The 23617-nt window shown below is 44.9% G+C and overlaps 1 long non-coding RNA gene across 1 annotated transcript in view; it reads left to right on the forward strand.

Moving 5' to 3' along the window:
* Nucleotides 1-23257, forward strand: part of LOC138916112 (uncharacterized) — a 61609-nt gene extending 38352 nt beyond the window's left edge. The window contains exon 2 of the long non-coding RNA XR_011422844.1: nucleotides 21923-23257. This is a non-coding gene — a long non-coding RNA (uncharacterized lncRNA). The remainder of the gene's footprint in view (nucleotides 1-21922) is intronic.
* The last annotated feature ends 360 nt before the right edge of the window (nucleotides 23258-23617 follow it).

The raw sequence follows: 23617 nt of genomic DNA on the forward strand, positions 1-23617 counted from the left end.
CCTACTTTAAATAACTAGTGGCATCTCTCCTCTGGTCCATCTCAGGCTCTGACCGATTTTAGTATAACTCCACTCTTGGCAGTGTGGATTTGGAAGCCAAAAGTGGACTTTTCATACTTTGATCCTTAAGGAAATTGGAACAAATCAAGTTGCTTATTAAAAAAAAAAAATGCCAGGGTGAGGTTCCCTGGGGTGTGGTGCGAGGATTGTACTGGAAAAGGAAAGGACGTGGTCCAAGCAACACTGCTGAGAAAAGTCTTCCAGCTGGACTGGCTTCCCCACGGTTTCTCCGGGCAAAGGGGAGATCCACTGTCAGATAAAAAGCGGCTCAACTGGGCAGGCAGCCAGCCTGGGGAGGACAATGATTTCCTCACTTTTAAATTTGATTATTAGTTCTTATTTATTGGAAGCCTGTGATGCATTTAGCCTCATAGCCAACACGCAAGAGGAGCAGCCTAATGGGACTCATTTTTTCCTATTAACTTTTTCCATTTTTCATCAACTGAGTCAGCATCTCACGAGTTAAGAGATGTTGAGCCAAATCTCATCTGATCATCGTATTAGCTACTAACACGGTTCTCTCCCCTCCCTCTCATCCCAGCCCCCAGGTCAAATTGGCCTGTGCATGTCCCCCCCACACCCCTTTCTGCATCTACGTCAGTGAAGTGCAATGGCCTATTTCATTTACAATGCGTCTTGAATTGAGGATTTATTATTGCTGGAAACAAACCATCCCAGTGTTTAATATGGTACTTTTACTTTAAGGGTGGAAAGAGAAAAGATGGGTCAGGATGATGGGCATTTTTTTCCTGTTTGTTTTTAATATGTATTGAGAGCTACTGTCAGTTGAATACAACGTTTTACGAATTATGTTTACTCCCCACAGCCTCCTTATGAGACAGGCCATATTATTGGCCCCATTTTACAAATGTGGAAACAGAGGCTGAGAAAGCTATGGGAAATTTCAAGGCCTGGCAGTTAATAGATTTGCCCTCCCACCAACTACCCGGGATGAACCACTCTGCCTACCGCTTCCTGTGGTTTTGAACACTGCATCTGGTGGTCAGAGCCTGGTGTCCTGAAAAGTCAAAGGCCAATGGAGAAATACTAGGTGGTGTCTCCATTGTTCCTCTAGGAAAAGAACTGGGGAACTGAATATAAAGCTCAGATTTGTAGCAGTGTGTATAATTAGATGTCCGACATGCAGGGCATCTTGAAGCTTGAAGCATCCATTAAGAATGCGTGCTTATGCTTGAATTTGCTCCGGAGACCAAACTGTAGCTCTCTTATTTTCAAATTGCACTTTTCAGCAGTGCTTTGAAAAACCGAGTTGTCACGGGGTTAACTCAGCCTACATGCACCCGAGAGTAGAGCTTCTTGGCCACCCGTTGGACAAGCTGGTAGCTGTCTGAAGGTTGAGTAATCTCACCCCGTGAGTCCAAATGGAGCACATGTTGGCAGCCCTCCCTGGGGATTACTGGTTCTGGCTACTTGAGGTTGACCTTAGTGAGGAATTGTTTCAGCTCCTCTATTTGCCCATTAGATGAGCTCCAGATGAAACAACCTGGATATGAGTAAGTCTATAGGGGTTTGCAGATGATGCCAAGATTTTTGCAATACATTGATGTTTTCTCTTCTGGGGATGCAGTGGATTATGGTTTATAGCCAGGTGCAGAGTAGTTTATACACTGCCAGTAGTAGTGGAAGCCAAGAGCAGAAGGAACTGATGGCAAAATTACTATCTTCTGGGGTACTTCATGGACAGCTCATGGATGTCCCTGAAAAAGTTGAAGTAAAATGTATGAAGTCAAGTTTCCATATAAATCACTCTAGGTGCAGAAGAGGTTTATCATCACAGGAGATTAATTAAACACATTGCTAGTTCCTGAGTTAGCAAGTTGCTCAGTGGGATCTTTCTAGAGGAGCTAGTTGGGTTGTAGTGGGGTGATTTCTTGTTTTCAGAAGGGGTGGTGGGTAACCTATGATCTGGTAGTCATTGGGTCATTTCTTTGAGAGCATTTCTGAAACAACCCTGCAAGTGCAACATGCAAGTGTTATTTGGTTGAAATCAGGAGGTTAAGCAACGCAGACTCCAGATGCTCTGGGATTCTAGTGGGTTAGCCAAACAAGGTCTTTGTCCCTGAGTAGGCAAGGCTCTGTAGCCGTGCTCAGAACGATGCACCTGAATGGGACAGGTGGCACAGTTTATGCCAATAGTCACTGACCGGTCAAGTTCCAGACTGCTCTGTGGACAATCCTGACAGTGCCACCTAGGTCTGCCAGCGTTGGATCATGGATACACAGAGGTATTGATTCTGGTGGGCTATAGTTAGGTATAAATCTGCCTAGATTACTTCAAGACAGTCCAGCAATTTGCAAATATTTGTTTTTATGTCCTTGTAGACGCTTATGTCTAGCCCAAATCTCCTCTTTATTCTGTAACTACTTTAGATGGTGATGTTTCCTGTTAATCCCTCCCACAGAAGCTAATATGAGATGCTACAACGAGGGATATGGGACCAATTTTATTGATAGCCTGAGATTTTTCTTTGAGATGTTCCATCCACCCACTGAGAAGACCCCTTGTCACTGCCGTAGTACCCCTACCTGGGAGGTGGCATTCTAGGAGTTTTGGACTGATAACCAGTAATAGTCTCAGTTCCACATAACTTAAGAAAAGTTTTGAAACTTCTTAAATCTCACTTTTCCCATTGGTAAAAGAAAAGGGTGTTGTCTGAATTAACATTTGTCACGTGTTCGCATGTCCCAAGCTCTTTACGTGTCTGATCTCATTTAATTCCCATGCCCACCCTATGAGATTGTGCTGAGCATTCTTGGTTTGCCTTTTCACATTCGCTCTCTACTCTTTTCTACTCTGCTCCGTGCCCCAAGAGGCTGAGCGGCAGGGACACTATCAACAGGCTGCCTTGCCCTTGTCTTCCAGCTGGATCAGCCAAGAAGGGGAGGAGAGGAAAGGGAGCCACGCCCTGCCTTACTGGGTTACCCCTGCTGGCTTCATCTCTCCACCAGAGTTCCCAGCTGCTCTTCAGATGCATCACTCTTTGCTGACTTCTTGTCCTGGGTGATGGCCCCTGCTGATTCCAGCCCCGGGGCACTGCATGATCCCCCACTATTTCCCTATGCTCTGCACTCCTTTATAAGTAGTTCTTTTAGTAAGCTCTCCTTAAATTACTCGATTTGAGCGTGCCATCTTCTCCTTCCAGAACCCTGCCTGATACAGAAGTAGTTACTAATATGACCCCCTTTTACAGGCAAGGGAACTGAAGCCTAGAGAGGTGAAGCAACTGGAGCCAAGGGCCACCCCTGGTAAGAGGCAGATAGGGATTCAATCCAGGTTTGTCTGATCTGAGCCAATGACTGATGACTGCACCTCAGCACTCTGTAAGGTCCCTTATGTGTTGGCATCTCTGACAAAGTCACCAATCACTCGTCAGCCACTGAACACTGTTCTTGAGGCCCACCCCACCACGCTCGGCCTCCTAAGAGGGGAGCTGTGCAGAACCACCTGCCTTCTCATTCCGTCCTCGCTGGGACAGAGGCAGGAGTCTGTATGGCGGATGATCTGGTCTTGGATGCAGACTGCATTGCAGTGCTAAGAAGCCACTGGAGAAATGACCGAGCCTGGCTTTATTGACAGTGTGTCCCCCTCAACTGAAGGACATGACATGGAAGGAGTGCTCCGTGGGAAGCAGGAAGTGCAGGGCTGCTCACCTTGTTCTGGAGTCATTCCTGAGAGCATCGGTTTACTTCCCGGAGGCTCAGGACTGCACTTCTTCGGAGCTGGGTCCCAGCAAACACAGGTGCATATGATTGAGAGGATGTGAGGCACTTCCCTGGTTTCTTGCATTTTCATTGTGCTCTCTTTCCCATTGATGCTCTGACACCAATGGGCGTTGTTTAGTGGTTAATATGCCTGACATTCAGTAAGCTCCCAATGTTGTTGAAGGAAAGAATGAATGGGTTAGGTGGTCCTACTTGGAGAGCGCTAGGAGAGCAGAAGACAGTGCTTACAAAAGTGTTTGAATCACTTGCCATCCGTCTCTCACAACACAGATTCAGGTCAGGGCCAAGAGGAGAAATTTGCTGGGAAACGAATAATGCCGGGAATACTTGCTGGGAAAATCACAAATCATGATAGCTGTCAATTTTGAGAATGTGATACATACCAGGCATTGTGCTGAGGTTTAACAGGCGTTATCTCACTTAATCTTTACCACCCTGTGAGGCTGATGGAATCATCCCCATTTTACACATGAGAAAGTTGAGGCTCAATGAGAAACATCCAGATTTACGTTTCTAATAAGTGACGGCGTTGGGATTAAAAGCCAGATCTGTCCTCAGACCTCAGAAGTTCAGCTAAATTATTGACAACTCTGGGTTGGATGTCTGGCATTTATGGTCTGCTAATCCGATCTTGGAGGTATGGTCCAGATGCTGCCCTAATGTCCCGTCATATGTGTAACCTTGCCACCCAAGGCTTGTCTCTCCCCATATGATTCCTTCTCACCCTGTCCCCCCTTTTCTGAGGCTTCTTTCTTGCCAGTTTCCTCTTCTCATTGTGAAACGGTCTTCTCTCTGTTGCTGCCTGTCCCAGGCCTTAGGCGAGAGGCAATGAAATTGATTCGCCAGTGTTTGCCCTGACCTGTCTGTCGCATCTCACCCCACACCAGGGACGGCTTTGCTTCTCAGCTTTATTAATCATTTCAATTTGACGTTGTGTGTGTTTTATGATCTTTACTTCCGCCCCCACTTTGCCTCCATTCAATTATGTTTACCTTTTAAAGCAACACTGGAAGGGAAAATCTATTTCTCCTGCCAGATGTTAAAAAAAAGTTGAAAAGAAAAACACTCCTTAGACACACACACTCAACACACACACACACACACACACACACACATTTCTGTCTCCAGCTTTCCTCTTTAACATACACAGATAAGTAAGAGAGATGAGCAAAACCCAGCTCCTTGTTTTTAATAATGAGCAGCAGGGATGTTGACCCGGGCTTTGAGGGCCTCTAAAGCAATGTGTCTCACGCTTTACTGTGCATATAAACCACCTGGGGTCAAGTGAAAATGCAGATCCTGATTCAGTAGGTCTGGGGTGGAACCCCAGATTGTGCATCTCATGCCGGGGTAACAAGGTCCTACTTTAAGTGAGGCTCCAACGTTTCCTTTCTCTTTACTTCCACGCCTCCATTTCTCTGTCTCTGATGTTTCTCCGTTCTCTGTCATTCAGGGAAGTGTGCCCTTCTTTCAGAAGCTCTTCTGGGCTTCCCAGCCATGCAACATCTCCCCCGAATACTGTGCCTAACTCAGTGGCATCGCTTTTGGGGCTGAGGGCCTTTTATGGTTTAGGTTGGAGTCTCCCTGCTAAGCCCTTCTGAGGATAACAGTTAGTTGTCACTGGCTGGGAGACAAAAGAAATGCATTTTCCTGGAGCCGGTTTTCCCCAAAACGCTAATGGTACCTTTATCTCTGGGTAATTAAAGCTCTGGCTGATGAATGCGTAATTATGCATAAGCCGGACTAAAATGATCGCCTTGGTCTTTCATCTTTTAGCTTACTTCATTTAGAGAGGTAACAGTCTCGGGCATGCTTCAGAGAATAGCTGTTTCGAGGTGTCTGAATTGGGTGGAGTCACTTGGGGGTGCCGGCCACCACCACAATGACTGTGGTGTGTCAAGACCAGAGCTGTCTCTGTCTCCGTGAAGTAGTGGCTTTTGGTGGCTGAAGGGGCATTGGGGAAGGCATGGCATTTGTCAGGATTTGCCAGATGGTGTGGAGGTTCAAGTTATGGCCCATGGATCTGGTCCAAGTCTGCCTCTGGATAAATGGGGTGACAGGGCTGTGCTCAGTCTCCGGCACCTGGGCCACCGGGCACTCCCTTGCCCCTCCCTGTTTGAGAATAGCCTCCTTCTTCTTTCTGGCTGCCCTTGACCACAACTGTGTAGGTATCGCTTTCATGCTGTGACCATCCTATCCCAGGTTGGGATCAGGGCTGACTTCAGACTTCTCTTCTCCTGAGCAGGTGCTCGTGGAAGCAGGAAGAGTGTTCGGTAAACTGCTGGGTCTCAAAACCCCTGAGCAGAAAGAGGCTCAAAGAGCGATGGTAGAGCTCATGGGTTCTAGACACCAACCAAGCTCAGAGTCCTCCTCTCCCTGCCATGAGCTCTGCACCAGGGACAACTCGTTCAGTTCTTCTGAGCCTCAAGTTTCTCATGTGTGAAATGAGGAAGATTATTGTGCCAAACTCAAAGGATGATTTGAGTGAAATAAAGTATGTTTTGGCTTAGCACACGGTCTGGCTATTATTGTTGGTGTTCCTATGGTATGGGAAGCCCACTGTATGCTCCTTGGGTGCTATAGATCAATAGGAACTCTTTGTATCGCTGCCTCTGAGGGTTCTTTCCCTCCCTGACAGGTCCCCAAAAGCTGCCGTGAAGTCTGAGACCTCATGGGAGCCAAGACGCAGGTGTAATTAGACTGTTTCTTTAAAACGATTGGTTTACAATGAGCTCTCCTCTGATCTCCACAGGCAGAGAGCATTCATTTGAGGAGCAATTAGTTCTAAAAATGCATGATGAAATGGAAGAAATAATCTGAAGGCATTGAGGGATGACTAGAGTTTTGATGGGCAACCACTACCTGCCATGCTCTGTGCTGTGTATTTTCACAGATGTTAATTTATCTCCATCATGATCCCACGTGGTAGGTGTTAATGCTTAGACGGGTGGATCTTCCGGGTTATATCATCCATACAGGGCTCCCCTATCCCAGTGAAGACTTGGACACCTTTGTCTTCTTAGGCTGATTTTTTTGGCTCTTTTTTCCGTTTTTCAACTCACAGGTTTCTCCTTTCCCCATAAGATGTTCATTCTTCAATCCCCTAAAACTAGGGGACACTGTCACTGGAAGGTCAACAATAACCTACCTCTTCATCGTCAAAGTCGATGATCTTTTCTCATGTGGTTTTCTCTTTCTTTTCTGTCACATTTCACTGTTGATGGAAGCTCTTTCCTCAACTCTAAGATGATATCTCATACCGATTTACCTCCTCTCTCTTTATCAACACTTGTCTCTCTTTGCTGCCTCTTTTTCTCTCCTTGTACTTATGATTTTGGTCTGATTCCTATATCACGCTCCTTGAAAAACTCATCTAATGTCACAATTTCAGTTCTATCCTTTATGCTTACCCTTGTCTAAACTTGTATTTTCAGACTTTTCATCTAACAAACTACAGGCCTGGGTGCCCCAGCTGTGTCTCCCTAGACGTCTCCACCATCTCCAGCTCCACAAGTCTACAATAAACATCTCTGACCCTCTTTGATTTTTCTTTCCCTTTCTGATTTCTCTGTTTTTGCCCATTTATCATGGTCTTCAAGGAGAAATTTGTCACTTTTAACTGCTTTGTGTTCTGACCCTCAAAATCAACTTAGAATCCAAATTCTACGGCTGCAGCTCCTCGCCACTTGGTCCCATCCCCTCTGTGAGGCCCTGAACACCTCAAGCTTAGCTCATTGGAGTGACTTTCCAAACTCGTTTACCTCTTTCATCGATTCTGCAGACGGGGACACTCTACGCAACACAGCCAGAGTATTTATTCTTCTGGAAATGCCACTTTTATTATATTTGTCTGCCCAGAAAGCCTACAAAATAAGTGACACATGCCTTAACTTGACTTGAGAAGTTCTCCATGATGTCTCTTTCCAACCTGCTCTCCCGCTGATCGCCTACAGAAACTCGTGGCTCAGCTCAAATTAAACTATGATCTAATTAGGGTTAAGTTCAATTGCCAGTAACAGTATAGCCCCAAAGAAAAGTGACTTAAACTACACACGAGCTTATTTCTCTCTCATTTTCGAAGACCAAGTACGGGCAGCCCAACTCTGCTCCATCAGGAGCTCAGAGACCCAGGCTCCTTCTCTCTTGTTGCTCTACTTTTTGTGACCTTCATTCTCAAGGTCACCCATGATATGCCATTTCAGATCCAACTATCAAATCCACAGTCCAGCCAGAAAGAAGGAGGAAGAAGTAGGGAGGGACACAGTTCTTTCCTTAAAGGACATTTTCTGGAGGTTGTATAGACGGCTTCCACTTAAATCTCATTGGTCAAAATTTAGTCACATGACCATATCTAGGTGCAAAGGAGGCTGGGAAATGTATGTTTTACTGTAGGAGACCGAGTTCATGCCAGGCTAAGATTCAGGGTTTTATTACTGAAACAAGGAGGTGGGAAAAGTTCTTGGGAACAACCACTCATCCTTGCTACAGCCAACCCTTTCTTCTCCTCACAAGCCATGGATATTTTGCAATGACGCTATGGTGCATAATGGCCTCCCTTGCCTGACATACTCTAGTTATCTAAAGCCTGCTTGTCAGAGAAACATTCTGTCAGAGGGAGATGAGCAGTGACCTTGGAGTTGCACAGAACCAGGTTCGAATCCTAGTTTTACCACCTTCACTATGAGAACTTGAACTCACTTAATGTGTCTGAGCCTCAGTTTTCTCCTCTGTCAAATGGGGTAACAGAACTCCAGTTGGTTATTATTATGAGGCTCACATCAAGCTGTTTTGATTAAGCACATAGCACAGTATCTGGCATAGCCTATGTACTTGAAAAATGAAAGTTGCTTATCTCGTCAATAATCATGAGATTTACTATATTATCTTGAAAACCAACGCAAGTCCTTTACCTTTGGCAGAGAATTTCCTATCCATTCCAAATGAGGACAACCATTCCCTGCTTTAAACTCTCCAAATGATACAAATATTGTTTGAGACACTCATGTGAAAATGAATACAGGCTGCTTGCAACATCTTTATTTTAATTTTTATTTTGAAGCCTCAGAAAAGTTGAAAGAATAGTGTTTCGACTTTTCTTGAATTGTTACCTTAACTAATGATCTCTTCATGAACGCATGCCCAGTTTTCTCAACTAGCTGAACTCTCTCTTGAAGGCAATGACCATGTATTAAACAAGAAGCTTCCTTTGTTTTCGAACCTTAGCTTTTTGTATCCTCTTAGTATCTCTGATGCTGCTTAATAAAAACGTGCATTTCACTTCTTCCTGTCTTCTCCTGTCTTTGATGACTTCCATGGACATCCAAACAGCTGAAGGCAACAAGGAATGTGCAGCATAAGATTTTTAAGATTTCTCAAAATTGTCCACTATTGCGTTAAGGTGTGGTCCCCAGGCAGATGCGCCCGTGTCTTACTTCTTTGTATGTATCATAACTCCCAGTAGCATTCCCAAAACAAGAAAACAGTTGCTAAGTGAACGAATGGATAAATGAATGGCTATAGAGATCCAGCTTATGGTGAGTGGGGAGTGACTCAGACGCTTAGTGAGAGAGAACAGACTTGGCTCTACATGAATCCAGGGCTCTAAATGATGTCCTGCAAATAGCAAGCTCACCCAGAGGCAACAAATGGTCCCGAAGATGCTTTGTATGTGTCTCCCCATTTTCCTTAGGGAAGTATAAATCAACTAATTTCGATGCCAATTCCCTCTTCTAAGAGAACTGTATTACAATATAATTGTATACAATTATAACATATACTCCAAGGCCCTGCGGAAGCTTGATTGATTATAATTGATGGTCTTTCTTTCATGGACACTGCAGGGGGTTAGGATGGCTGCCCAAAGGCAGTCAGAGAGGGCCAATCTTGGCAACTGATCTCCTTGGTGTGGTTGTGGTCCCATCCATTTCACGGTAGGTAGGAAGGACTATCTTAGGGGCTGGAGCAAATCCCACTCCAGTTGCATACTTGTAAATATTAAGTGAGAAAGCTCTGTGCAGTGTATTGGGTGCATTAAGGACCTCCACATTTCACAAAATCTCCGAGATAGGTATCATCATTCCATTTTACAAATGAGTTAACCTAGGGTAAAACATGTTTGTTTAACCTCAAAGTCCTTTTTTATTCTACTATGGAAGCCCCTCCATGAATATTTCATTAATAAAGAACATTTTCAGAAAACATAAAAATAGCGAGTCTGCTCTCGTGGGTCTGCGAGCAGGATGTGAAGATGCAATCGTATTCCTCTTCAATAATCTTCTGGTCATTTTTTCATGCCGTCTCTCCCTCCCTCGCTGCACTTCTGGAAAATAAACTTGACCCTAGATGTCAAGGAGAGTTTTTTTGCTTGCTCTTTGTCCAAGCTCTTGAAAGTGAGAATTAACGTAGTCATTTTTTATTTAAAAAAATTATTTCTACTTTATGAAATGGCCTCTTCTCAAAAAATCACTGCTTGGCTTGAGCTAGTCATCACACTTGGGTGCCAGAAGACCAGCTTGCCCGAGAGAAAGCAAACTCTCACTGAGTCAGAAGCATTTGCATTCTCTCTTCTCCGTCTTTCTGGCACATGTGATATATATTTTATAGTCAGTAATATGCATGTACACCTATGACACACACACATAATAAACCGAACAGATAAAGTGCATTATTATGCCTTGTCTAGATCATCAAATAACGTACCGGCTGAACAAAGGCTTTTAGCAGAAAGATTGCAGAGTCTGTTCTCTTTTGTCTTGCCTTCCTCTCCTCTTTTCCTCCTCACCACCCACCGCCCTCCACCTGCCCCTCCTTCCCCGGCTCCAAGCACTCCATGTCAGGGCTACAAAGCATCACACTCCTCAACTGGTTTAATCTTGGCCGCTTTCTGGCATGCACACTATTAAGAGGAGCTTGTGGAGGGCGGTCATGACGACTAGATGGAGACTTTCCCTGGATAAAAGGTCCTTGCTTAGGATTATCTTGACTTCATTTGAGGTAATCCCACCGCCCCGTGGCTGGTTTTGCTGTTTGTTCTTGGGGCCGGGGTGGGGAGGAGGCAGGAGCAGGGAGAGGACCCTGCTGTGCTTAGCAAGGGCTCCATGGGGTCAACAGGAAGGCGAACAGCCATTATGGGAGTCAACTGGGGAGGGGTCCAAGAACTCTCCTCTCTGGAGGGTGGAGTTTGAGCAAGTCTCTGCTGAAGCCGCGTGGGTTAGGGAGAGGGTCTCGAATGCTTTTCCTCAGAAATCAAAATGAGGCCAAACCACTTGGACCACTCTGAGTTTGACCTTAACAACAGGCCCCAGTGCGCTAACGGGAGTGCCCGTGTCCTAAACGGGCAGTTTCCCTTTTGTTTTGGCACCTTTCATTTTTTTCTCCTCTTGCTGCCTCCAATTCCATCTAAAAGTGACGGGCATTTCTTTCACTTCTCAATTTCTTGCCCAGTTATATGATTATTTCCACTGATATTCAAATAGGTAAAGGCGACAATGCATAAGCATATTTAGATTTTAAAGCTCTCAAATGTCATTTGTCCTTCCTGCTAATGGGAAAGATGGGAGTCCCTTTTTGATAAGGATTTTAGAATTTGATGACAGGTTTCTCTTTCATGAAAAGTGTGTAGTGGTAACTACTTAATAGCGTTGGCATCAAGCGCTGAGCGAATATCTGGCACTTGGTAAGCAGGCAACAGAGGGGATTCCTTGTGACGGATGAGAAGATGGAGAATGTGTCCCAGGGGACAATGTCATCCCAGAGACACCTCGCTGTGAATGGCCACTGAGAGCAAATGGGCTAATGGTTTCTAACCACGGCAGAACAGCAGCATTACCTGGCGGACTTCTTAAGTATAAGCATCCTGAGCTTCTGTTTGTTTTAGTTTAGTTTAGTTTGGTTTGGTTTTCAGTCAACTCTAGTGGTACTGCTCAGTGTGAGAAAGACGTGGGTCGATTAGAGGGGGAAGCGACCAGTGGCCGGGAGGTAAGAGACTGGAGATCCTACACAAGGGGTGAGATCTCTTCTCTGTTGGTAGCAAATAGAAAGGGAAAGGAAAGAATACACAAAAGAGACATTTCAAAGAAGAAAAGGCACATCTTAGTGACTTACTGTCCGTGGAAGTGGAAAGGAGAGGGGAAAAGTTCCGTGCTTTCAAAACTGAGCATAGGAGAGAATGGAAACGAGGGGTGGGGAATCGTGGAAAATGATTTGTTGACTGAAATAGGGGTATTGGGAAGGGAAAAGGGGTTGAGAGAAGATAATCTGGATATATTAAGATTCAGAGGAAAGTTTAGAGTCTAATGAAAATACCCAATAGGAATTTGGGGTGTGAGGGATGAAGCTCAGATAGAAGGTTAGAACTTGACTTATGAACATGGAAACCATCTCTCCATAGGTCATAATTAAAGCTCCAAGAATGAGAGAGCTCTCCTAGGGCTGGAGAGAAGAAAAATCACATTACTGAGCTAATACTTTATACTTAAAACGTAAGCAATTTGTCATTAGAAGCAACAGAGGAAAAACAAAAAAATGAAAACAAAAACAAAAAACCCCGTGAAGAGCTCTTATTGTGACCGCACACAGTGTGTCCACCTGGTACCCAATGTGAGAAAACAAGGTCAGCGTCTCTCATAAACTCTATGGCCTCCCATGGCCATACAGATGGCCTTGAATGTGGCTACATTAGGCCTGTTTTCTCTTGATGTAGAGCCAGGTTTGAATGTCCAACATCCTCCTCAATGCAGGACATCTGGCATACTCATCAAATTTCCTCTTTGATGTCTTTCCTCGAAATATGCTATCCTAATTTCTGCCCTTTCCCTCAAAATCCTGGGGTTTGAGACCCTCACTCTGAATGTATTTGCAGATGCCTTTAACTCATGGCCCTTGTACGCAGAACCACTAAATGTCTATTCCAGTCCAGGTTTACGTTCTAGTCGAAGGGGCTTCAAAGCAGAAGAGGTGCACAGGTGTTCTATTTCCAGACACTAATCATTTAATTTCTCTCCATTTCCTCATTTGGTATAAAGGGCGTTGGACTGGATCTTTCAAGTCTGTCCATCACAATCTCTTTGACAGCGCTGCTATTATTTGTTTCTTCACATCTGATTTATCTTTGCATCTCCATGCCCATTATCCATATTGCATACTCAATAAATGTTTGTTGAATGAATAATTGAGGTATTGGGGTACAAAGGCCAGAGTAAAGTAGAATCTGGTTTACTCCTGAACCCTGACTGTACCTCCTTCCTTCTCTGGTAGCTCACGGTTTCTCAAAACCTGTTCCTCAATGTTCTCGCTCTATGGGATCAAATATCACTATTAAATTAAAAAGCAGTAGAATCTGTTTGTGTGTGTGTGTTATTTCCCACAGGGAATCTTGTGTTCTACTTACTTTGGGAAATTCTATGTTCAAAACAGTGATGAGAGAGGCTCTCTTCCCTGCAGGACTTCTCAGAGCCTTTCTTGCACTAATGTATATTGTGAATTGCTAGAACCAATATTGAATAGACAGCGTTTCCCGGCTATATTTGGATACAGAAACCACTCTCCACCCTTTTTTAAAGACTATTTTGAGGAACTACTGTTCTGCATATTCTGCTTTGGGCATCACTCACCAGTCGCTCTGATACAGAATTGCAAGAAAAAAGATATTTGTACACTAGAGTTGAGATATAACAACTAGAGTTGCTACATTAATTAAGTTCTTTCAGCATCCCAAATTTCAGATATTTTTTTCCCAAAAGTGGAATTTGAGAGAAGAAACTATGAAATAGGCATTTCATGTTCCGTAAGATCAGGATATTTCAAGGAAAGCCTTGAGAATATCCATACAGATTTTTGAAGCATGTTTCATTCCATTCAAAACAGCGTTTGCACTGCAGGTCTGAGGCTCCTGTAAAGAGAAGTCAAATCAAACCCCGGCACGCCCTGGTGCCGTAAAATTACTCATGAGAAACTTGTTGTCAATTACCAGCGTCAAATAATAGGGCGTTTTTTTCGCTCTTTATTTAAAATACCACTTCTCAGCCAAGCAGTCATCAGAGTGCCGGCCAGGCCCGGATGTGTTGCTTCCCAGCAGGGTTGGACAGGTTGCTGGGGCTCACCCAATGGGTGGATTTATGGGTTAGCTGGCATCCTGGGCGACACAAGGCAGTCTCGTGAGGAGCTGCCGGAGGAGAGCGCCTGTGCTTATGGCTGGACCTGTTGTCTTTCCTGAGATGGTACCAACCTCTCAGCCCCGCGGTGGTTGTCTGCACCCCTGAAGATGTCCGTTCTGACTTTGATAGGGTTTCTGTGAGCATGCTGGCATGCCTTCCCCGTGCTGCCTATTGCTGCCTCCTCACAGTCGAGATGAATGGAGAGCTCCCACAGCCACTGGGAAGCTGCCATCTTGATCTCCGGGGGAAGTGTTCCTTTACTGTACTCTCAGGATGAATGGGAAGGGAACGAATGCCTTGGCAGTTGAATTGGGGTTTGTACACAGCTCCAGACAGCAAAAGGGAGTGTCTCAATAAATCACCACATTATAACATTTATAACACCCCCAAATCATTGGTTCTCAACTAGCAAGAAGCGTTAACTAGGACACCCAAGTTATGATGTTGGCTATTTTCTTTTTTGTGTTGTTTTGCTGAGGAAGATTGGCCCTGAGCTAACATCCACTGCCAATCTTCCTCTTTTTGCTTGAAGAAGATTTGCCCTGAGCTAACATCTCTGCCAATCTTCCTCTATTTTGTATGTGGGATGCTGTCACAGCATGGCTGACAAGTGGGTAGGTCTGCACCTGGGATCAGAACCCACAAACCTGGGCTGCTGAAGTGCAGTGCCTCGAACTTAACCACTAGGCCACGTAGCCAGCTTGGCTATTTTATTAACTAGCCATTTGAGCATTATTTCACCTCTTGGGTCTTGATGTTCTGAGCTAAGTAATATCAACATATTATTTTTAGTAATATTTAATATAATAATATTGACATAATATTTACAAAACATCTTCTGGCACTGGGAACTTTTACTCATATTCTATAAGTATGATGCTTACAACAAAACTGTGTGTTAAGCGTTATCATTTATGTCATGCACAATAGAGAAATGGGGCTCAGAGAGTTAGAGTGACTTGCCCAAGGTCGCTCAGTGAGTGAAAGACAGATTCAGGAACTAAACACAAGTCTCTGACTCCAAATTTTGCATCTTCTTCATCATCGTACTGAGGAAATTGAACTTGACGATCAGCAGGTCCTCTCAGCTTCTGACATCATCTTACTGGAGGATTCAGGACCTGTTTGGATCCTGTCTCCTACACATGGCAATTGTGGAGTCTAGAATTCAGGAGGGCCATAGGAGGCCATCTCAGCCTTTTATCTAGATAATAAGTGGAGGGGGAGTTCCTCTTCTAATGCACTCCTGGATCATTTGGTCTCGTTTTTAATCAGCCTCACAATCGATGAGGTATTCTTCCCGGAACATTTCCTCTACTCTCCCCTGCTACAGCTCAAAACGATTTTTTAAAATTTTTATTTCTTTTTCCTCAATCAGAGCTTAATTACACAGGTCATTAGCTCAGTGGATGCTATCTACTTTTCATCAAGGACTGGGGGGCGTAAACTTCAACAGCCGGTATTGATTCCCCCACCTTTGATAAGACTTACTTTTCTCTTACTTTTCTCGTGTGTGGTTTCTATCTGAATTCTTCATCCCCTCCCTCCTTTTCAAGGCTGCAGACGTCCGCAGGTCAAACACTGACATGGCTGCCACGTCATACTATTTGCTTAGCTGCATCAGCTCCCTTGGGATCTCTCCCTTCATACTTTCTGACTCTCCCCTCTAGCTCTCTGAGTTGTCTATCAACTTTTAACCTTCCATTTGCATCTACCGTTTTCCCTCTTCCTGTCTTGGTGTCAGTTCCCAAGCCTACGTGCTGAGAAGAAAAGTGAATAAGTTAAGAGTCTGAAATCTGATGCCCAACTAACCTGTCTAATCCTGTCCCCTGGTATAGCAGGGCTGAAATACCTGCACCACAGGGCAATAACCACAGGATGTGAAAAGGGAAGAGGGGGAGATGGGCACCCTCTCTTTCTCATTCATTCTGACAAGTGCTTGCCAACACCTACAAGGGTACCTTTAAGGTCAAGATGCCAAGGCAGTTCCAGATTATTATTGTTCCCTTTAGTATATCTTGGGATGATCACTTATTCTCCTTGGAAAAGGAATGGTCAAGATGGCACAAGTTAAGCAGAACCTTATGTTCTGGAAGGAGAGGAAGAACTCAAGCTTCAGTGACATGGATTGCCATCTTGGACATACCCTCAATATGAGATATGTGACCATGAACAAGACCCTTACCCTTGCTGTCCACTTTATCACTTGAAACCTATAGACAACAACATCCTCAATGGGTCTCATAGACTGCGAAGTCAAAAATGTTAGAGACGTGAAAGGGCTTTGAAATGATACACACATCATACGAATGTGTGGGATAGTCACTTGTCTTGCAAGCGTCGCTTTTGTTGGTGGAATTCTTCAAAGGGAAGTATCAAATTCCCATGGGCTTTCCCCGTTGGCTATATTCTTTGTGGTTGATTGAAAAAGGCCAACCAATTTTGATTTATTTTTGTCTATTTTGTGTAATCTATTCAGATCTGTGTATAGATGTGAGAATGATCTGTCACTCACTGATTACAGGGTTTATTTGAATGATCTGGCTGGCTAAGTGAGCATCACCTCTTGCTTGCTGTCATTTTCCAGCAACATAATACATATAACACAAAAGGCAAAGCTTCCAGGGCTCTTTTAGCTATTAACTTTGCTTGTATTTCATGTCATCATGAGGAGGAGTTCAAGGCAGGCTTTGTTCATAGAGAGAAGACCCTGTAAAACCACCTCTCAATTATCAGTTTGCAGGGAGAGAAACTGAGGAAAGATCGTGTCACCAGCAATCTCTAGTTGTAACTGTCACCATCCAACCCTCACGGGTAAGTTTCATCCACTCATAATATATTCTTATTATATAAGAAAGTCTCTGGAATCAAATACATTCTAGTACGATAATTCTAGGACTATTGTTTTCAAAAGAAACAAAATCTAAGCAATGCTATTAGGCGGAATGTATTTTCCTCATATAAGACCAAGTGGGATATCGCTAAGAAACTAACAATGATGCTGGCTTTGATGCGGAGGGCTTTCTTAGGTCACTTGTCAGTATATCAGCTGCAGCTTTCTACTGAAGAAGGTGTAATGCAAACTTGAGCTCCCACCTTCTTCCAACTCTTGGGACTCATTTCTTACGGAGTTTCCAAACACACGTAGATGAGATTCTCCATTAGCATCTAGTAGAATGCCAAACTTGCAGGACATAAGTGGGGAATGAGGGGAAGGGTGGATTTCTTGAGGAAAAAGAATGGGGTGCATACTGGAGTGGATCACGGGAGGATAAGGAGAATGATGACCCCTCACTGGTCATCAAGGAAAACCCCTGTGAGAGGGAACCAAGGACCATATACCACGCGGGCTATTCACGGTTGCAGTTTCCATGCTGTATCCTTCTTATTCAGTCCACGTTCCCCTCTCATCACCTCTTTTTTCCATTTGCATGGCTAATATGTGATCGAGGGCTTCACAAGAACATAAATGTGAACCGAAGCAACTCTAAATAGGGAGGGAAGCAGTTGCAAAATAAAGTACATTTAGTTCATCTCAAAATTAAATATAAGTACCTCTTTATAGATTGTGTTAGTGAAATTCTGTTCAGGTGGATAGTCAAGAGTAGCTTTTAATTCCCCCAGTATGAAAAGGAGGTGTGTTTCTCGGTCTTTTGTTTCTACATGGTTCAGCCAAGATTTGCTAAGAAATCGGAAGCGACTGGGACCAACGCCCTTGCCTTTTCCGTGGGTCTCTGAGCTCTGCCCAAGTCATGAGCTGGGCTTCAGTGGCTTATCCACAGGCTTCTTTCCTTCATCTGAGAGGACGGGATGGGTCGAGCTGGTTGTTGCCAGCTTCTTGACAGCATTCCCAGATAGGCGTGATGTCCCTGCCAGGTGGTTGGAACAGGAAGAATTTCGAGGGAGGAGTTCATGTTGGATCTCGTTCTCATCACTAATTAAACTCAGGAGGTAATGGGTTACTAATTTGTTGGTTCCTTTTATCATGTTACTGCCTTCTGAGGACCTGGGGGATGAGGAGGTTACGTTATTCTGGCTCCCATCTGATTGGGGCATAGGGGTCTGTCAATGGTCTCCAAAGTCATCTCCCCTTGGTTTTCTTTCTCTGATCTACAACTCTGGATAAGAGAGGTCAGAAGGTCCTTTCATCCTGGGCCCCTAACCATTGGAAATACAGGCCAAGCTGAACCAAGCAGAAGAGAGAATTTCAGCTCATTGGGCCACAGTTCCCTTCCCTAAGGGAAATTCATAATTCATGACCATCAACCCACTTGCCAGTCAGCTTCGCAGGAAGTGGGACCAGGTGGGAGAAAAATGCTGACTCTTATTTTTTTCGAATATGCTAGGGTGGAAAGTCCGAGCACAGGGCTTGGCATCAGAAGATTGGAGTTTGAATCTGGACACTGTCATATAAATCTGGGGAAGTCATCTGAATTTTCTGAAACTCGATTTCTTTATCTGTAAAATCGGAGTAATAATACCTCCTATTGCCTACTTCAGAGGGTTGTTGGAGGGAGGAAAATTAAAATGAAATATTGTTTGTGGAAGGACAATAGAAAGCACAAAGTGCAAAGCATAGTGGGATGTGATAATTGCTCAAGGAATAAGAAGGGAAAACATGTTATAACTTATAAACTTAATCTAAAGAAAAGATGCACCACCTCCGACTCACTCCCGAATACACCCTCCCATCTGAGACAACCCTCTGAGCACTTTTGCTGGAAATTTCGAGTATTGAGTCACGAGAATAACAGATTTGTTCTTGGTTTAACACTTCTACCCCTACCTGCCATACAGAGATAGCCTTGGTTTTTGGTGACTTTACAGGGACTTGGCTGTTTCTAAAGCATGTCAGTCTCACTCTTTCATTCTTTGCTTTAAGAGCTTTAAATGCCGGCACCACAACGTGAGTGGTTTCCTACAGCAAGTTTTCCAGAAGCTCACGGCCCCAGTAGTGACTGCTGTGGAAATGGAGGCAGATCCCAACAGGCTGATGAGCGGGCAGGTCCGGCACCAGCCACAGGGAAGAACCTCAGGCCAGCTGCCAAGTTTCAGCCAGGAGGGAACATCTCTCCTGGAGTTTATAACCCTGCAAAGGAGGGAGTCAGTAATGAAAAGCTGTACCACACCCTTAATACCACAACATTACTCATGAACACCTTGCTGTTAATTAACAGCGGTAAATACCACAGTTATTTCATTTTGCTTACCACTCTCTCAGAGAGCAACACTGAGACACTGGCAGCGGGATGGAGGGGGTAGTTCATCCTCACAAATTTTCGGAGGGCTTGCTGAGACCGGAGCTCCAGCACTGCTGATGGGTCTCTCATTAAGGGACAGACTGAATCCTAGTTTTGTTGCCCACACTCTTGCACCAAATGTAGGGTATGTAGCCATGACTTCTCTGGAAAGTTCAAGTTGGGACCTGTTGATTTTTGAACACTCCAGCAAGTACTTATTTGATATAAACAAGTCTCCAATCGCCTCTGAGCCTCCCAGCTTCCTGAAAGGGCCTCTGGAGTGATGGGGTGGCTCTGACCCGCTGTTGACATATGGTCCCCCCCATTGCCCACAACCTGGAAGGTCTGACTTAGGGAGCATTTTCCAGCTCTCTACAACAACTCTTTTTTCCCCATATAGACATGCCCCCATTGAATGTTCAAATTTGACGTGGCATGTAACAGTCTTTTTTCATTTTTTTTTTGATCCAAAACACATGGATTGAGGACTTCTTCATGCCAGATCCTGGAGAAACAAAGATGACTAGGACAAGATCCTGGCCTTCAAGAACTCATGATCAAGCAGGGAAGACAGATGGGTCACAAGTTCAACCACAGTGTTAAATGGTGCATGCAGTGATGGTGGAGGTTGAGGGTGTGATGGTAAACCATGGGGGAAAGCAATCATTTTGGGGGGTGAGAGATAAAATGAAAATTAAGTTTTGAAGGTTGAATAGGAGTTTTCCTGGAAGAAAAATTTCGGCATTCCAGGGAAACAGAATTGAGTACAAAGATCTCAAAGGCAAGGGGAGAAAAGCCTGTTCCATACGGTGACAACAAGTAAATGGTAATTGCTTGTCCCAGATGGGACTTTTCCCATGAACTTATCTGGATTCCTGATTCTTGCTTCCCTGGAGAAATGCCACGAGATTCGCTGTGTACACATATTCTGCATATGTGAGCATGTTTATACTAACATGCTATGCATCCTTAAAGCATTCTTGTATCACACTGCAGCAATACTGACCTTTCTTAATGTTCTGTTTCCTCCTCCTCACTTCCAAATATGGGGCTTAATCTTCACGCAGCCCCTACAATCTCATTCATCCCAGGGCCATTGCCTCTGAAAGTAACGAATTCAAATCCTTCTCTTTCAAAATTTACCCCTGTTCCCCCTTTTGAACTGATGTCTGGGAGTAGGGTTGCAGGAGAGAAGTGAGGCGCATTGCTTTTTCTCCAGCCCACAAGCCATTTCTCTCCATTCCTCTCCCACAGGGTGATTGTCTGGGTCTTCCAGTGGCTGTTTCTCCTATTCTGTGGGTCTCCAATTACAGCCTCAGCCTTATGTCTCACCTGCATGTTCCATGCGCACTGCGGGTGTCCTCGGTGAGGTCAACATGATGAGCATAAGGGTGGGGAGAGTCCCTGGCATGAGTCTGATGGGACTCCAAAGTTCCATGAAGTGTTTCTGATTCAGTTATTCACTCAATCACACTGTCACTCACCCACTGGGCTCCAGGCCAAGTGCTAGGTGCTGGGGTTGCCACACAGGACAAGGCAAGTGGTACCTGCCTCCATGAACCTTGTACTCACAGGATCCTGACCTGGAGCGCTGCAGTCGTGGCCACCAGTCAGGTTCAGATTTCGGGGTCTGGGCACCCGGCTACCTTCCAAGAAGGGCACTATACTGGAAAACTACATGTCCCTTTTGGGGGGCTTAAGAAGCCACCATTGACCTGGAGCATCCACAGCTCCCAATAAATGTCAAGGCAGCCTCTAGACTGGCCTGTAGATTCTGAGGCACAGGGGTGCTGAGGAGAGGCTGGCCCAGAGGGTTTTCGATGCTTTGGCTCCAAGTGGCTTTAGAGTGAATATTTTATTTAGGCAAGAGATCTGGAAATCCAATAAGCATCTGATTCATCCACAGAGAAAATGCATTTCACGCGCCTTCACCCACTGGCCTTTGAAACTGCAGATGTCTAAGTCCCAACAGCAGTTTTGGGAAAGGGGCGTATGAAATGAGCAAACAGCCTTCCAGCAGGCTGGTTGTCCAGTCATAGGATTGGGGTTCTGCGTGTGTGGATATCTGCCACCAGCTTGTGACCCTAAGCTTCTTAGAGCCTCTAATCTCTACTCTCTATTTGGGGCAAGGGTTTCTGTTTTGCTCACTGTCACACCTCCAGTGCCTAGGAGAGTGCCTGCGACATAGTGAGTGCTCAATAAATTTTTGTGGGGTGAGTGGTTGAACGTTCATTTTGACCCAGACACAACCACCCAGCTGCCAACACCTTGTGAAAACGAAGGCGAGGTGCTGGTTCTTCTCTGGCTTAATAACAGTCTGCAGGAACTGTTGTCTTTTATATGCCTGCTTAGCTCATTGTGAAGCCCCAATAAATATTAATTGATGGACAAGAAGCTCCGGGGTTTGGCTCCAGCCGGATCCAAGTACTATTTTTTGGGGAAGTTTATAAGAGCAGGGGAATGTAGGATGTCATGTCATGAGTCTGGAAACTCTCAGGACCCCCTCCCTCCCTCCCATACCCAAAGTCTGGGAGAAATGGGTGGGGTCCTAAGGGAAGCACCTAATTATATTCATGGGTTATATAATTACACTTTCAGGTTCTCACTGGTGGTGGGTTTTAAAGGAGCTTTGAGTAATTTCAATTTCCAAATGCTTTGTTTTCCTGGGCTTTGTTTTATTCAGCCTTTACTCATCACCCTTGATCTTTTTCTGGTGTTTTCTAGGGGGAGTTATCTGAATGCCAGCTGATGTTACCTAGATGGGCTCCCGCAGTGAGCGGTATCTACACAAGACAAAACGGAGATCTGGAGAGACTGTCTAACTTGCCAATGTTTTAACAACAGAACCCGAATATTCTGAATCAAGCCCATGCTCCTCGGGCTCTTCAAGGACTTTTCATGGTAGGACTTCACGATGCGCTAAAATAGTGGCTCTCACAGTTCTTGTCCCCAGACCAGCAACCTCAACAACACCTGGGAACTTGCTAGAAAGGCAAATTCGTGGGTCCCACCCCAAAACTCCCAGAAACTCTAGGGTGGGGCCCAGCAATCTGTGTTTTAACAAGCCCTCCAGGGGATTCTGATGCATGGTAACATTTGCAAATCAGTGCTCTAGACTCTAGAGTCTAGAACAACAATTCCGAGGCATGGGTGACTGCATGACAATCATCTGCCTGGCTGCCACCCTAAACCGACTAAATGGGAATTCCCCAAGAGTGGAGCCCAAGCATGAGATTATGGTTTCATTCTTTTAAGCTCCACAGGGGTTCAAATGATGCATGCTCATGGCTGATAGCCAGTGAACGAGACTAACACCCTTTGCATTAGGCACATGTTGAGGTTGTTCCCATGAACAAAACACTACAGAGAAGGCAGTGGTAGGGAGAAAGGTGTCGGCCTCACAGATCCTGCCCAAGAACGTAACCAGCTCCTGCACATGGACCACATTTCCCCCCAGTACCTGATTGCAGCCAGTGATGCTGCCTCTGCGCATGCAAAGGCTGTGATTCAGGGACCTGTGTGGGAGGGCATCATGCCACGGTTTCATGAGCAACTGAAATGGCTCTTGTGATGTCTCAATTTGGGGAAAGAAGCCTGTTTGAATCTGTAGCCATGGCAGGAAAAGACTGATGTAGAGAGAGACAAGAGGTCACCAAGTCAGAAGCTCAGCCCAGTTTCCACTGATATTCAGCCTTGCATGGCGTGTCTTCCGATTCTCCTCATTGGTTGGGCCGGTGGTTCTCCAACTGTGGTGTGTAGCAGGCTCTCCTGGAGAGCTCAGGGGCCCAGGCTCACGGAAGTGAGAGAAGGCCTGGGCCTCTGCATTTTTACCAAGATCCCCAGGGATTCTGACACCGAGCAAAATTGAAGACCCATTGCTGTAGGCCAGGGGCTGGCATGCTTTTTCTGTGACGAGCCAGATAATACATATTTTAAGCTTTGTAGACCATGTGGTCTCTGTTGCAACTACTCAACAATGCCATTGTAGCAAGAAAGCTGCCATGACTATCAGTGAATGAACGTAGCTATGTTTCAATAAAACTTTATTTAAAAAAAAAATCAGGTGGTGGTCCATTTGGCCCATGCTCTGGGTAAGACATCTTGACCCTCACGGCACGTTAGAATCACTGGGAGAGCTGTTTTTTGTTTAATTAATGCCTGAATCCTACTCCCGAAGAAAGACTTGGATTCAATTCTTCTGAGATGGAGTAGAAGCTTTTCTTTTCTTTTTTTAACCCCCTCTGGTTCCAGTGTGCAGCTAGGATTGAGCATCACTACTTTAGATACTCATTTAATAAGTAACCTTTCACCCGCCATGTCCTTAGAACTTTAAAATATGAGTCAGACCGTGTTAGTCCTTCATACAGCACCCTCCGGTGTTCTCCATATCACTCACGACAAAATCCACATCCTTGTCAT

This window comes from Equus caballus, chromosome 11 (genome assembly GCF_041296265.1).
Source record: "Equus caballus isolate H_3958 breed thoroughbred chromosome 11, TB-T2T, whole genome shotgun sequence".
NCBI lineage: Eukaryota > Metazoa > Chordata > Mammalia > Perissodactyla > Equidae > Equus > Equus caballus.